At 38.7% G+C, this 17,022-nt stretch overlaps 1 long non-coding RNA gene across 1 annotated transcript in view; it reads right to left on the reverse strand.

The window, feature by feature from the left end:
* Nucleotides 1-960: 960 nt before the first annotated feature.
* The window catches only part of LOC130542065 (uncharacterized), a 75,306-nt gene continuing 59,244 nt past the window's right edge, over nt 961-17,022 (reverse strand). The window contains exons 3-4 of the long non-coding RNA XR_008956354.1: nt 5,870-5,967; nt 961-3,385 (exon numbers count right to left, since the gene is read on the reverse strand). This is a non-coding gene — a long non-coding RNA (uncharacterized LOC130542065). The remainder of the gene's footprint in view (nt 3,386-5,869; nt 5,968-17,022) is intronic.

Below are 17,022 nucleotides of genomic sequence, written 5' to 3' on the forward strand. Positions count from 1 at the left end.
AAAGCACAGGGCTTCCTATAACAACAGCCTTACAACTGAGAAAGAAAAGGATGCTCAAAATTCCTAAAGCTTCCCTTTAAAGGCCTAGAATCATAAAACACAGAGATTTGCTACAAAGTATGGGAGAGAAAGGATGTACACTATGATGTTTTTAGAGACAACTGAATGAGGAGAGGAGACACAAATGCATCTGGTGCCTCTGATAGTATTTTGGCCTCTCCCCTCTTCTAAGGTGGAAACCTTGAGTGGGAGATGGGAGGGGATCAAGGGAAGGAGAGGTGGAGAGATCTGAGTGCAAACAGGACTTACACTTCTCTTCCCAACTGGCACCAAAGTGATCTCTGTTGATTGACACAGGGTGAAACAGCAATTGTCTGTGTTTAGGTCAAGAGAGGTCTCAAGTGAGCACATGCTCCTGGTTCCCTAGGATTTGTGCAACCCAAGGAAAGGTCCAGAAGTGCCTCCCCACCCCAAACCCCTGGAGAACTAGTAAAACTGTTGAGAGTACACAGACTTGTGGGTTCTTCAGGTGGGGAAGAGGCATACAGATGTCACTACAAGAGGCTATGACAGGGACCACAGACATCAGTAGCAACAGATGCTAACTTGCCTCAAATACAGATGGAACCCATTGCTTTAGAGTATCATAAAGACCACAGAGAAAGAAACACCCAGAGGCCTCAGAGAACACCCCAGTTCAGCATGTGGGCAGATAACTATCCCTCTGAGGTCACAAGGTTTCAAAAGTACCTGTTACCCACATGCCCTGTGGTTAAAAGCAAAGGAGGAAGGGAAGGGAAGCTGTGAAAGACTAACCATCATCCCCAACAAGATGAGTTAATCTGGAAGAGAAAAATTTTCAAGAAGAAAATTATCTTTAATTAGAAAAATTAAGGTTCTCACACTCACCTCTAATCCTGCCACTCCTCGTCATCCCTTCCTCCCATCTAGGAAAGCAAGGTCATCAGAGAAAGTTGAGTTCAGTTTCACAGAACTATCATTACCATTCTTCCTTCTGAATCATAATGTCTATAAATCTGACACTGCCTACGATTATTTCTTCCTTTCCAAGTATACTTGAAGGAACATGGGGAATACATAGGGTCCTAAGATTTCGTGATTGGTTTTGAAACAGTTTCACAACACGGTAGAAATCCATCATACACTATAAGAGAGGTCCCAAAACTCCAGATGCATAAATTGTGAGGATAACAATTTGCCAGGTTAATGAAATGAGAGGTCTGGTTAGGGTTGGCCAATCACTGATCACACTGTAACCAAATTTATATCACATCTAAATTCAGTGTTGCAGGGTACTTCATCTGGGGGTGGTTACAGTACTTGAAAAACATATTGTCATCAATATTTAAAATGGCTAAGATGAAGACTGCACCCTTTTTAATGAAGCAGTTCTATTTCTTAATCAGAGGGGTGAAAAGACTATGGCAGTCCTCTAGGTGGTGGTCTTCTGTTTATTTCTTTAAAGTTTTTGTAATTACAATAGTACCCACTGTTTCCCATTGAACAGATTAAGATCCTATAATACTCAATATAAAACACAGGATCTCCTTAAAATTTTGTGCAAAGCTGAACCATTCTTTCCATCTGTACTAGTGAGGCTATATTTTATGGTGATGAATGTGAAGGGCTGAGGAAATACCTGGCATGAGTCCTTTTCTATCTGGCCAACATGTGTAAAATCTGCTACAAAATCTTAGGTTTAAACCTTTGTCCTCGGATCCCCCAAACAATACTGTATTATGAAATAATTAGATTTTTCAAACTCTTGATCAAAACGCCACCTGTCCCATTTTATAGATGCTAGGGACAGAACATGGAGCATTTCTTTCTCTTTTGTGAGCATTTGTACCCACCTCCACTGCAATGATCTTCTCAGTCTCCTTTGCTTTGAATGGGAGCAAGTCTGCTCTGCCTACAACTGTGTAAAAATTTCAACAAAATCATCTTCATTTGAGTTGTCACAACTATACCCACTTCCCTCAAGCAAGTGAGACCATTTAATGGAATTGACAGCCTTCACCATTCTATCATACCGAATATGGATGAAGAAACATACTGGCTGATGGAAACTGACTTTTTTTTTTCTTTCTAATTTCTATCCCGAATCTCCTAAATCAGTATTCAAGCCGTGTCTTAATATTTAATCCCTATGAAGACAGAACACTTCAGAGGAATCCTCAAGACATCTCCTATGGTGCTCTTGAAACCCATTAACTTATACTACCTCTGGTTTCAAACAATCAGACGCTCCCTGATTAAGGACGAAGACAACTGTGGTACTCCAGGGCAGAAACTCTCAGTAGGAGTCATGACAATCCCCTGCACAGCCAGACAACAGAAACATTGCAGACACCCCTAAGTGGGACTATGCTGCTATTAAAAGAAAAGTCACAGGGGTGCCTGGGTGGCTCAGTCCATTAAGCACTGGACTCCTGATTTCGGCTCAAGTCATGATCTCAGGGTAGTGACACTGGGCCCCACATCGGGCTCTGCACCGGGCATAAAATCTGTTTAAGATTCTCTCTCTTCTGCCCCTCCCTTCCCCCTCTTTCCCTCTAAAAGGAAGGAAGGAAGGAAGGAAGGAAGGAAGGAAGGAAGGAAGGAAGGAAGGGAGGAGAGAAGGAAAAAGTCACATATGTCTAGGAGGCATTATAATTTTCTTCATCGTGAATGTCAACTGACACTTGCTCCATGGCTTACAGTTTTCAGTTCGGCTTAGTTACAGTTACATGACATGAAGTTCCTAGAGCTGTTGGTAAGTCAGAGAGAGAGAATCCCTAGAAGGCTCCGCACCCAGTGTACTGCTTGACGCAGGGCTTGATCTCAGGACCCTGAGATCAGATGACCTGAGCCGAAAGCAAGAGTTGGATGCTCAACCATCTGGGTCCAGGCATCCCTACACTATCATTTTAGAAGCAAAATAGCAACCATAATGTGGAAAAACAACATTTAATAAAAAGAATGTGTTTTCTTATTTCGAGTTTTGAAATGACAGCTAAGCTTTATATCAGTGTAACAGCTTGCAATTGCAATTGCTATGCAAGATGATGGCTTAAAATAACGACCAATGGTTTTCATTTATTACCATCTCACTGAAAGCCATCTTTATTTCCTGAAAGATTGGCCATGTTGCCACTTAAAGAACTAGAGGACTCAACAATCATTCATCAGTTAAAGGCCTTTTATCCACTCAGATTCTTAGCTACTAGAGCTCCTAGCTGTTTTAGTTTTCCTGGAACTAACAGAAAATGCCTCTGGTAGTTACCATATCATGACTCACAAGAATGTCGCAGTTTAGGACAGGTCTTTATTTATGCATCGATAACTTCAGTGTCATCGGTTATATCGATGTGTCCTGGGAATCCTATGTGGGAATTCAAATGACTAAATGTCAAATCCTTCCAGTGTTTTATGTTGCTATTCTCTGAAGAAACCATATGCTAAATATAGTAATATTTATATTCACATAAAGATGATTATGCAAGTTATAACTAGCATGGTAGCCCCATGCAAATTCTGAAAAAAGTAAACATATGCAAAAGTGCAATTAAAAAGAAAATTTGTCCAGACACTGGGCAGAAATAAAATAGGTTCTTTTCCAGCAATGGTTTCGAACTGGCGCTTTATACTCAAATGACCGATTTCCAAACATACCAGTGTTGGGATCATTAAATCCAAACCTCTGGAGGTGGGTCCCAGGCCTCATTATTTTTTCAAAGCATTTCAGATGATTTTTATGTGAAGGCAGATTTGAAAATCACTGGTTTACAGGAGTGGAAATCAGACACTAACCATAGGCTGGAGCAAGTTTATAGAAAATATGAGCAATAACATCGTTCAGTGCAAGGCTCTGACCACAGTCTCAGGAACCTGGGTGAAAGCAGATCCAAACCAGCTTTCATACCCACAGTACTAAATGCTAAGACTTTTCTTCAGAGTGGATAACTAGAATAATAGTTCCTCCATTTATCTCTAGGCCTGATTATATCTTAGACTTGACAAAGTCACTATTTATTTCACAAATATTGATTGAGTTCCATGCAGTCTGCTGGGCACAAAATGACCTGGAGCAGAGAAAGCCTCGCCAGAGGCCCATAAACTGGTTGTACCAACCACTGAACTTTACAGAACACATTGACAATTACAACCACATGGAATTTCTTCTTGGCTAATTAACCTTTACTGTGGTAACCTTGCTACCACTCACTAGTCTTACAAAGCCAATTTCTGTGATTTATATATATATAATTAGCACTGATGTAATTTTTAAAAGATAGCCAGGAGTCCACTTCTAGGAGGAAAAGCCTCCATTTGAAAGCTACCAATGTAATAAGGACATCAAAAGAAACTTCACATAACCATTCACACAAGCAAATATCTTAGAATGGTGGAGTTGATGCTAACAACAGCAGGACCAAACAAGGGAGAATAAAATAAAGGAGAGCTTTTTGGTCCTCTGGGTGACATGTTGAGTTCTGGCTTCTGGACGATTAGTTTGGTTCAGGAATGGCTTAGTTTACCAGAAAGTGTTCTCTGGCCGTTAGAATTGTTGTAAAGGTTTTTGCTTTTCAGAGTTCATGGTAAAAGAGCAAAACCTCACTGCTGGAGGTGGGGATGACGGAGGGAAGTAGAAGGGGTAGGTAGAAGAGGTGCTACTTGAAATGAGTTTTAATAGAAGACTAGCCATCAGTTGAATACAAAAGAATGTGTCGGTGGGGAGGGAGGAACATATTTCAAGCTAAGGGAGTGGTAGATGGGAAGGCTCCAAGGCAAAACCAAGAAGTGTTGTTCAGGAATTTCCAAGTAGTTCAATATGACTGCGGCTTGGGAGGTACCGAGGGAGGGCTGGGAGTTCAAGCCAGCAAGGCAGGCTCTGGGTGCACTAAAAAGGCGTTTGCAATTTATCCCACAAACTCTATGATCCTTGAAGTATCTTTAGTAATAGGGAAACACCGATTTATGTCTTAGATGTAAAGAACTGCTTTGGGAGCTTTGGAGAAGAAGGACTGACGGTAAGGAGGGGAGATGTGGAAGGCGGGCAAAGTGGAGACGAGCTGGAGGCTATTGGAAGTGAGAAGGGAGGAGGACCTGAACTCAGGGGTAGTGCTGGGAGGAGAAGAGGGAAGAAAGACCACAGTCTCTTTATAAGATGCCATCCCTGTCAGGGAAGTTGCATGAGAAGGAGGAGGGCAATGCCTAGGTTTCTGGATTGAAAAACTGGGAAATGATGACCCCTTTTTGCAGAAATAGGATATAGATAATTAGGTCTAGTGTAGGGGAAGTGAGTGCCATATTAGATGCAGGGTTTTTTTTAAAGATTTTTTATTTATTTGAGAGAGAGAGAGAGAGAGCAAGCCAGCATGATCAGGGGCAAGGGTCTTAATTTTGTTGGAATCCACACAGAAAAACCACTTCATGGGGCGCCTCGGTGGCTCAGTCAGTTAAGCGTCCAACTCTTGATTTCAGCTCTGGTAGTGATCCCAGGGTTGTGAGATCGAGCCCTGATTGGGCTCTGCACTCAGCAGAGAGTCTGCTGGAGATTCTCTCTCTCTCTCCTCCCTCTCTCTACCCCTCCTCACCCCCCTCCACACACTCTTTCTTTCTCTCAAATAATAAATCAATCAATCTTTAAAAATAAAAAGAAAAGAAAAACCACTTCAAAGGTGCCATTGAATTGAAACTATAATATAAAGACAGGCTATTCAAAAAACCTTTCAACAGTCTCTTTTAAAAAACAGTAAATAATACAGATGGGTAAATACTGACAGAACATGTGACACCAAACACTAAACCCAGTGATAGAAGTTACATCCTAGGTTTGCAACCAAGGTTTAATTTCTGCACTTACCTTTGTTCTCTGTGTTCCTGGCTACCTTGTTTTCTGGGGAGGGTAAGAGTCACTGCCTGCTGCTCATTTGGCTGGCAGTGGACGTCAGGAGACTTTTTCTGAAAGGAAATGAGATGGACATATGACACTCTCCTGGCCACGCAGGATGGCTCATCTCCTGCAAGTATCTTCATCCAGATACTCACTGCTAAGAACTGTAATCTTGCTTTCCTTGGGAAGCAGAAGAAAGGCCGAAAGAAAGATAAGAATCCAGGACCAGTCCGCAAATTGAAACAGCGTAAGCACAAGAGCAAATGGAATAAATCATGAGGTCCCAAGTGAAGGAGCGATTGTCTGCAAGGGCTGAACCTGGACCAAGGGGCCCGGCCACTCTGGGCATAGAAAGGAACCAGGGGTGGTAGGCATTGGAAGTCCTGGCTTATCCACACCCACCATCTGCTTCAATTTTTCTCTTTCTTTGTTTATTTCTCCCTGTGCTCTCTCTTGCTTTTCATTATTTTTCTTTCCCCTTTTAAACTCTCCCACCCAAATAGCTTAGCTCTTCTTGAAACCCTGTAGCAAGGAGGATGCTGGCACGTGCGCTCTAAGCTCTCTTTAGGAATTTATGAGGAGTTTCCCCTTTGCCAGCTGCCTTCTTTCGGTTCCTCCTTTTGTCAGAGAATAAATCCTAGGTGACAAGGTCATGACCTTCTCTCCTACAATCTCTTCAATAGGAAAAAAGAAGGAAAAGATTCCCTTTTTCATTCTGAGTCTCCTCATAGCAGGTCTTCAAGTTGTAACTAAGACTTCTCAGCCCAACGGAATAAGATATTTTCTTAGTAATTTGTACGTCCCTGGGTGCAAAAAAATACCATCATCGAGTGCTATTCCTTTGCCTCATTTTATGGAGGAAAATCATGGCTTGTAGGAAAAGAAAGCCATCATAAAGATTTATACGAAAATAACAGCAAAATATCACTTACAGATGCAAAAGAACTTCTGAACTGGTCTCTTTCTAACTGAAAACAGCTACTAATGTGAACCAACATAAAATAGCCTTTCATGCCGAATGTATCTGTTCTTCTATGTTGCAGTGAAGGCAGGAACACAAAAGATGTTTAGAAACCCTAGTCTCCAACCCCTGGAAATTAAATTCTGAAAGGTTTTATGGCTTCATCAAAAATTAAAGAATTATTTAGTAAAATTATGACAAGTGTGTGTATACTGGTGCTTTTATAGAGCTATACCTGTTTTTTTTTTTTTAAGGTTTATTTATTTAAGTAATCTCTACACCCAACGTGGGGCTCAAACTCATGACTCCAAGATCAAGAGTCACATGTTCTCTTTTTTTTTAAAAATATTTTAGAGAGAGAGTGAGAGAGAGAGCACAGGTGTGTGAGCAGGGGGAGGGGCAGAGGGAGAGGGAGAGAATCTCCAGCAGACTCCCCAGTGAGTGCAGAGCCCCATAACGGGGCTCAATCTCAGGAACGTGAGATCATGACCTGAGCCTGAGCCAAAATCAAGAGCTGGACACTTAACCGACTGAGTCACCCAAGGCACCCCAAGTCACATACTCTCCTGATGGAGCCTGCCAGATGCCCTTATAGAACTACATCTTCTCAGATGTTTTCTTAAGTATGAACAGTATTTATCTCTAGGTGGTGGTATTTTATATGGACTTTAAAAAAACTTTCTTCTTTATGTGTTTACTTATTTTAATATTTAGAGTTTGCATTATCTTTATAATCAAGAAAAATAATTTTTTTTAAAGATTTTATTTATTTATTTGACAGAGATAGAGACAGCCAGCGAGAGAGGGAACACAAGCAGGGGGAGTGGGAGAGGAAGAAGCAGGCTCATAGCGGAGGAGCCTGACGTGGGGCTCGATCCCATAACGCCGGGATCACGCCCTGAGCCGAAGACAGACGCTTAACCGCTGTGCCACCCAGGCGCCCCAAGAAAAATAATTTTCTTTTCATACTGAAAAGCAGTTCATGAAATATTTCAAACACCAATTATTTCTCAGAGTTGAAAGTTGTAAAAATTACATTTTTTTGGTTCTACTTTTTTATTGTTTTTAATTCTAGTATAGTTAACATACAGTGTTATATTAGTTTCAGGTGTACAATATAGCAATTCAGCAATTCCATACATCATCCAGTGCTTGTCATGACACGTGCCATCCTTAATTCCCATCACCTATTTAACCCATGTCCCCACATATGTGGAATATAAGAAACAAGTGAGCAAAGGAGAAAAAAAAGAGAGACAAGTCAAGCAACAGACTTTTAACTATAGAAAAAAGTACACATTTTTAATGCAAATCCATTTTTAAATGATGTAACATTGAAATAAATTTTTTATTACTCTCTAATACGTAGCTTTAAAAAATATTGAGCACTTATGACATTCCTGATATTAAATCCAGCTTCCGGTGTGCAAGCAGAGTTGCCAGAGTGTCATTACTTTGTACTGGCATCTAAAAACCTCTGTATTATAGGTTTTATAACTTCATATTTTCTTATTACAATTGAACTTTTAAAAAAAGTGCTTTTGATTATCTGCTACGAGATGTAATGGATTCTTGCATCACTTTCTCAACAGATAGACCACCAATCCAAAACAGTGAAAATAAATCCTCAGTGCAGCACCAGCAGAATCCAGACTGATCTCAGTTCCTATCCCTTCCCCCTACCATCTGGACCTCTCCGCAGTGATGGAAGACGCAGTAGGAAGCAGAAAGGAGCACCTCCTCCCCTTCATTAACCACTCCAACTACTAGAAGCAGGCTCCAGAAAAAGAGGCCCCAAAGTCATGACTTTCCTCCATTTTCAGGACCTTACTGACCTGACAGGAACTTCAAGAGATCTTCTAATTCCCTTTCAGATTAAAAAAAAAAATCTATGAATCAATGAATATTAATAAGAAAAATTATGCTTTCAAATGGAGCATTTTATCCCTTCTTACCAGGATTAGGGATTCAATTAGATCAACTTCTTGATGGCAGAAGTATGAATAAATTACCAGCTCAATCCCTACCCATCCTCCATTTTAAGTATTTTTTTAAGCTCTAAGTTCTTCTCATAAAAACATCATGCAACCAGTGCAGTGGTATCCCACCGCTTGGAGACTTCTCCAGAATTTTATCCATCAGTGTTCTCTCTGTCTCTTCTCTCTTCTTCAATTCTCTATTGTCTGTAGTTGATAAAACAAGTTCAGCTCCACCTGTACTAAAGAAAGCTTGACACTGTCTTCCACTTCAGTTGCAAATCCATCTTTCTCCTCCCTCCATAACTACTCTCACCATCTTGTCCTATCCTCTTCCCCACGGGTTGGTTCCTTTTGCTGTCACTCTGATGAAGCTGCTGTCATTATGGCCAGTAATGGCATTCAACGGAAAACCAACATTCACCTTGCTGCACCATTTTATTTTGCTTATTTTTTCTTTCCTTCTTCAAATTTACTTCCATCAGGATCATGCTTTTTCCCATTCCACTAGACATTTTGCTGGTTTCTTATCTTTTACCTGCCCCTAAACACTGGTGTTTTCTCTAGCTCTATCCTATGTTTTCTTCCTCTTCCTATGCACCTCACGCAAATGATTCTCCAGGCCACCCCTATATACTTCCATCTTGCTTCTGAGTTCCACATCAATATTCTAAATTTCCCAGGGGATATTTATTCTTTCCTCAAACATTTACTGGGTCTGTACATTACACCAAATAAGAAACAAAAATAAGTAGCTTGACTACTGGTCTCTTTTTATCCATTTTCTGCTTTTTTCAGTCTATCTTTTGTTCAAAGGTATAAATTTGATCATGTTACTTCTCAGTGTTAAAAAATTCAGGGTCTCCATAAGGCCCACATGAGAAATCTAAAATGTTAATCCCAGTTTGCTGAGTCCTCCTCTACAGACTAGCCCTCCAACTTCATTTTCTTTCTCTCTCTCTCTCTCCTTATGCCCCCAAACCTGCCAAGCAACCATACATATGGTGTGGTCCCAACTACTTCATCTTCGCGCATATCACTGGGTTTCACCACTGGGCTGGAATACTCTTCCTCCCTCTTCCTTCTTCACCAGCTCAAATGTTTCTTCCTAGATTAAATTTTTCGGCTAGCCCACAGGTTTGTTGATCTTAACATAACATTTTTACGTCATTGCAAATCTTAGGGCAAGTGGGTCTCCCCATCGCCTGTGTCTATCACAATTTGTGATACACAGCCAGACTCTTCAAATGAATAAATAAGTTAACTATAAACTCACTCAGTTGGCAAAATTTGAGTGGACAGAAAAATGAGGAAGTTTGGAGCTTAAGCAAATAAACAGGACTTTCCTAGACTTATAGTGGTGACCATTTTGTAACATATATAAATATTGAATAACTATGTTGTACATCTGAAACTAATATAATATTGTATATCAATTATTATTCAATAAAATTTTAAAATAGAAAATAAATAAAAATAAAAACAAATAAATAAGGCCTTCATTTACTTCTGGGTACCTCATATTTCCAGGAATTACTCATAAGGACTGTAACTAATATTTGCCCTTATACGACTCCCTATTCTTTCCCCAACTCAAAAACTTTTAGGAGGTGAAGTGTTTGACATCTACTCAGCCCCTGAAATTTATTGGAAAACAAGAACCTATAGGCTTCTAAAAGTCAGGAAATTCTTAATTTTTGTACTGATAGTTCAGTAGTAAAATAGCAGCCCATTTACTACTTTTAATTGTCAAAGTCACATAATTTCAGTGGAATGGGGCTATCAGTGGACTCTATTTTAAGAGCAATTATTCCTCATCAGATTGGGGTAACTGATACCTAAATGGTCACAAACTGATTAGGTAATTGCTAAATGCCAGTAGATACACTTTAGAAAATTAATTATAAACTGAGTGTCATCTGAGGAAAAGAAAAGTAGTTCAAACCTCCATAAATGAATATCAATATTCTATTTCACATAGAAGCAAGTGTTTTACATCTTCAATGTAGTTTAAAAAAATAATTACAAAATATTGGAATCACTTCTAATAATTTGCCCATGTTTCCAGTAAATGGGTCCAGAACAGATATAGTTTTAATTTTGTTCAACTCAACTACATTCTTAAGAACAATATACAGATGTTACTGAGCAGCTATGCTATGTATCCATCAATGCTTTTTTATGTCTCACCAGTCAAAAAAGAGAAAAGCGGTACTGTAAGTTTGGGCCGATTTGATTAACATCAAATTTGGGCAGCATTCAGAACAGATAACTGAACTGACAACTTGTGAGTACTTAGGGAAGAATGTGGTATCCATCAGAAGCCATAAATACAAGGTGAGGGAGAGCCCTAGAAACCTAGGAAAACATGGCATCATGCTGTACGTCCACGTCAGAAAACTGAGCTAAATGCCCTCCATGCTATTATATATTTTGTGTTAGACTTAGAGTTGGAGAAGCAGGAGAGGGTAAACTGTAAGACTGACATTTAAAAAAAAAAGATTTTACTTATTTATTTGAGAGACAGAGAGCAAGAGAGAGAGCATAAGCAAGGGGAGGGGCAGAGGGAGAAGAAGCAGACCCCGCTGAGCAGGGAGCCCTAGGCCAGGCTCCATCCCAGGACCCTGGGATCCTGACCTAAGCCAATGGCAGATATTTAAACACAGTCACTCATGAGCCCCAAGACTAACAGTTTTTGAAGCTATGCCTAAGGGGTGCTAATAGAGGAAATACTAAATACTCAACAATACCATTCACCTTTGCTTATGGAGAAAGCAGGTTTAAAGGGCAGGTGTGAAGAAAATAAAAGACATGCCCAGTGAGCATGCTAAGAGGCCTTATGGAAGGATGATATAGAAAAGCCTCCTCTCTCAGTGATGGTGGATAGCTACCAAAGATTGCTTAAATGCATATGAAATTTGGGTCTTTTTGACTCTAGCTGGTGGAATCACCTCTCTTTCCTATCAATTACCTACTGAATTACTAGTCACTCATCAGCAGAAAGAATAGAAAAATGACCTTGTTTCATGGAGTGAGGGATATCTCTCTACTCAAATAGCTAGAGTCCTGCTGGTAGAATGGCACTTAGGCATTACCCATTAGCTTTGTATCTCTATTGAGAACAACGTGCCTACTTAACCTGTAATGACATAAAAAGCTCAACATTCATTTCTCCTCTTACACATTTTTCCCATACCATTAAGAGAAGGTAAATGGAACAAATAATGCACAATTGTGGCAGTTCAAAATATCAATTTTTCCCAAATGCAACAAGATTTCCCTTTTAAATGACAGCTGCTCTAAATACGGGTTAGCTACTGTGTACTTGTTTTTATTATCCCTACTGAAAAATCTCTGAGAAATAAATAATTCACATAGTTGAATTTATAAGGGCAACTTGGTTACTGTTGCTTTGGAAACTAGTTCTTCCATATATGTTTATGGACTCAAATGATATTGAGCTGTCATTTTTCACATAACAAAAATAATTCTGCGTTTTCCAGAGATTTTTCCTTCCCTTTATTGATTGGATTAAAGCTATGTGAATTGCATAGAAAAGGATCTGAGCAATAGTAAGAACTAACTTGCACTTTCTAATGCTAAGGACTGGAGAACAGATATAGAGCTAAGTCTTTGTGTTGAGTCAGGGAAGGTTGGGATTAAACCCCGAGTCCCTTTCTGGCATTATGCATCTGACTCTTATCTCAATTAATGTAGTAGAGATTGCTTTGTGATTCTCTGAGGAATTCATTTAGGAAAATTCAATTAAATATTTACATGAGTAGATGCTATTAATAGATATTCATGCTCTGTTTAAAATATTTAACAAGCTAAGACTGCAATTACCTCTCCTTGTTCCACCATAATTATACAATTAAAATGGCTACTATTATTTGAGAAAAAATTACAAATAAATAAATATCAATGCTATGCTTTCATCAATCTAAACATCCTCCTCTAGCTATAATTGTACAAAATTATACAAAACAAAACAAAATTGATAGAATTGTACAAAACAAAAACAATAGAATCTTGGTGTTGAGACAAACTCTGGATGTCTTCTAAGAATAAAGGTATAGGGATCACACTTTGGTGAGGATAAAATGAATGAAAATGCTATGGTTCTAGAGTGGTAGACTGTTCAGGCAGATAAAATGTGTGGAAGGTGCTGCCAAAGCTGTCCCAGAAACAAAAGATACACATAACGGAAAAATCTAATCTGTCCAGACATCTTCTAAAGCTATATTCTGCTAAAAATCAGTGCATCGGTAAACATTTGCCTGATCTTCTAGACAATATCATTTTTCAGATTTTAGAAAAAGTAATAAAGAGAATTGCTAGTCTACACATGGTTATGAAAGCTGCAGGGGGCTGATGAAGAGAAATTGATGAAAACTTTGGAATTGCGCCATTTTAGAATTTATAATAGCCAAGTATGTACTGAGCATAGGCAATAAGGTCGGCAATCTTTTTTTTTTTTTTTTTAAAGATTTTATTTATTTGACAGAAAGAGACACAGCGACAGAGGGAACACAAACAGAGGGAGTGGGAGAGGGAGAAGCAGGCTTCCCACTGAGCAGGGAGCCCGATGCGGGGCTCAATCCCAGGACCCTGGGATCATGACCTGAGCCGAAGGCAGATGCTTAATGACTGAGCCACCCAGGCACCCCAGGTCAGCAATCTGAAAGAGTAAGCAGTTCCACTACACACCTATACTATAATGGCCAAAATCCAGAACACTGACAACACCAAATGTTGGTGAGGATATGAAGCAACAGGAATGCTCACTGGGAGCATGGGGAGCTGGTAGGAATGCAAAATGGGACAGCCACTTTGGAAGACAATTTGGTGCTCTCTTATAAAACTAAGCATACCCTTACCATACAATCCACAAATTATACTCCTTAGTATTTACCCAAATGAACTGAAAGAAAACATGTCCACGCAAAAACCTGCTCATGAAATTTACAGCAGCTTTATTCATAATTGCCAACAGTTGGAAGCAACCAAGATGTCCTTCAGTAGATGAATGGATAAACTGTAGTACATCCAGACAACGAATATTATTTGGCACACAAACAAAAATGAGCCATCAAGCCAAAAAGACATAGAGGAACTTTAAATGCATATTACTAGGTAAAAGAAGCCAATCTGAAAAAGGCTACGTACTATATGATTCCAACTATATGACATTCTGGAAAGGGTGAAACTATGGAAACAATAAAAAGATCAGTGGTTGCAAAAGGTTTGGGGTGCAGGGACGAACAGACAGGATTTTTCAGGAAGTAAACATACATCCTGTGTGGTACTGTAATGACAGATACATGTCATTATACATTTGTACAAATCCATAGATTAGACGACACAAAGACCGAAGCCTATTGTAAACTACAGACTTTGGGTGACTATGACATGTCAGTGTAGGTTCGCCAATTGTAACAAATGTACCATACTGGTGCAGGATGTTGCTAATGAGAGAAGCTACGCATTTGTGAGGACACAAGGTATGTAGGAAATATCTGTACCTCCTACCCAATTTTGCTATGAATCTAAAGCTGCTTTAAAAAATTAAGTCTTTTGGGGGCAGCTGGGGGGCTCAGTCAGTCCGTTAGCATCTGCCTTTGACTCAGGTCATGATCCCAGGTCCTGGGATAGAGCCCAGCATCACCTCTCCCCCCGCACGTGTTCTATCTCTCTCTCTCTCTCAAATAAATAAATAAAATCTTTTTTTTAAAAGATTTTATTTATTTATTTGACAGAGAGAGATAGCCAGAGAGAGAGGGAACACAAGCAGGGGGAGTAGGAGAGGAAGACGCAGGCTCCCAGCGGGAGAGCCTGATGTGGGGCTCGATCCTGTAATGCCGAGATCACGCCCTGAGCCGAAGGCAGAGGCTTAACGACTGAGCCACCCAGGCGCCCCAATAAAATCTTTTTAAAAAATTAAGTCTTTTTAAAAAAGTGAGTAATCAAAAACTTTAAAGAAACAAGACTGACCCTACTGTCTTCCATGATGGATTGATGAGAGTAGAAAGAAGCAGAAATAAAATTATAAAAGCATTCCCTGAGAGAAAGGAAGGAGAGAGAATTAAAGTGATCAATGTATATACATAAGAAGTTCTGTGGTCAACCTATCATTGTTTTTAATTTTAAAGGTCTGTAAATACAGTGTGGACACAGCAGAAACCCTTCAGAATGAGTTAAAGATGGAGAAAATACTGAAAAATTAAAAGAGAACTTTCTAGTTATACTTAATTATGAAGAATTTGAGGTAAAAGCAAGATAGGCTTCATAGTTAGAAGATCAGGCTTGAAATCCTGATTTTGATCCTCACTAACCTGGGGACCATGTTACCTGACCAATTTGAACCTTTGTTTCCTCATCTATAAAATGATTCTCTCATCTTAAAATTTTTGGTGAGGATTAAATAAAATTGGTAAAATTTAGCACCATGGCTCATACATAATCGGTTCTCTTTTGAAAGCATTAGCTTCCATTAGTATCATTACTATCGATAATGTAGACACAATTCCTGGAGCTTATGACATGAAAATGGGAGAATCAAATTCTAGTTTTTATCACCTGTGGTATTACTATCATCTACAATTTTGTCTCAATAGTACATCTGTGGATTTGATAATCATTACTTCTTTTAATACTAAAGACTATGATGAACATATTGACTAGCAATAGACCCCAAAACAGAAATTTTAGCATCCTTTCAGGTTGATACCAAATCAGTAATCCACATTCATTAGGCATGATTTGATAAACTGGGAATTAATCAGGAATATCATAATATCATTAAATTCATATTTCACCATCTTATCCACATGGATATCTGGAAAGCCAAATTAATTGTTAAAATTCAAATATTCTACATGAAATATAAAGAAGATGTTCAACAAATGGTCAGTGAATAAATGAATTAAAGAACTGGAGGAAAATTGGAAAAATAAAGAGAAATGATCATTAGACGGTGATATGGGGGTAATATTTGTTTCTCTTATTGTTACTATAATATTATTTCTATATTAGTAAAGAACACTACTACATAACTAAAAAAAATCAAGATATCCTTGGTACATAATGTCTCCCTGATTTTCCATTATGATAACCCTATCGAAAGAAGCAGCAAGTCTAATTTGTTGCAACCTGTAATTGATGGCTTCTGATGGACACCACATTCTATTATTCTAACTACTCACAAGTTATCAGTTCAATTATCTGTTCTGAATATGCCTAAATTTGATGTTGATCAAATTGGTCCAAACTTACAGTACCCGCTTTTTTCTTTTTAAAAAACTATTGAGCAAATATTTGTCTATAAATTTAAACTATTGTGCTAAAGGCATGGCATGACTAATAGAGACACACTAATTATGAGAAGAAAATATGTGGGATTTGTAATGTGTTTTTGTTGCTATTGTTTTTCTTGCAAAAGACCTTAGACTGATTCTGAATTAGCTTGTGAATTATTCATCTGGTATCAAGTAGTAATGCCATTCACTTCCTATTGTCTGGTACTAGATTTAAACTGGAAGTAAAAAATTAGAGCCCAATTATGTTTCTTCATCTCTTACAAGCTGTTTCCAAGAAGCCCTAGCTTACAAACAAAGTCAAAACATTACGTTATTCATTCATTCAATAACTACTTAGTGTATATACTTTATCTACAAAGTGCCTTTGGGTGAACTAAAATTTTAAGTTTATTTAATAAATGAATGATGTGATAAGAGAGTAAGAGATGCATAAATTCCTTAAAACTCGACCCATAGTAATAAGTTTAAGAAAATATCAGTGTTAGGCCAGGACTTCATGAAGGAGTTGGCATTTCATAGGTCCTTGAAAAAAGATAAAATATATAGAAGAAGATATGTGGCGGAGGAGAAGTGCAGGGGACATACCCAAAACTTCAGGAGCAAAGTTAGAGAGGAATAAAAATATCAGACACTTATGGGATTTAGGGAATATTTCCACTGTGGATGAATATTACAAAGGCTATAATGAAAGAAAAATCTAAAGATTAAGGTTTGAATAATACTGTGGGAAGTGGTAAATTCCAGGCTAAAAACTTTGGATTTATTCTATAGGAAATGGGAACTCATTAAGGTGTTTACATGGAGAAGTGACATTATCATAGCTGCACTCCAGGGAAATTATGTTAGCAGTGATATTTTCAACAGATT

This window comes from Ursus arctos, unplaced genomic scaffold (genome assembly GCF_023065955.2).
Source record: "Ursus arctos isolate Adak ecotype North America unplaced genomic scaffold, UrsArc2.0 scaffold_3, whole genome shotgun sequence".
Taxonomy (NCBI): Eukaryota; Metazoa; Chordata; class Mammalia; order Carnivora; family Ursidae; genus Ursus; species Ursus arctos.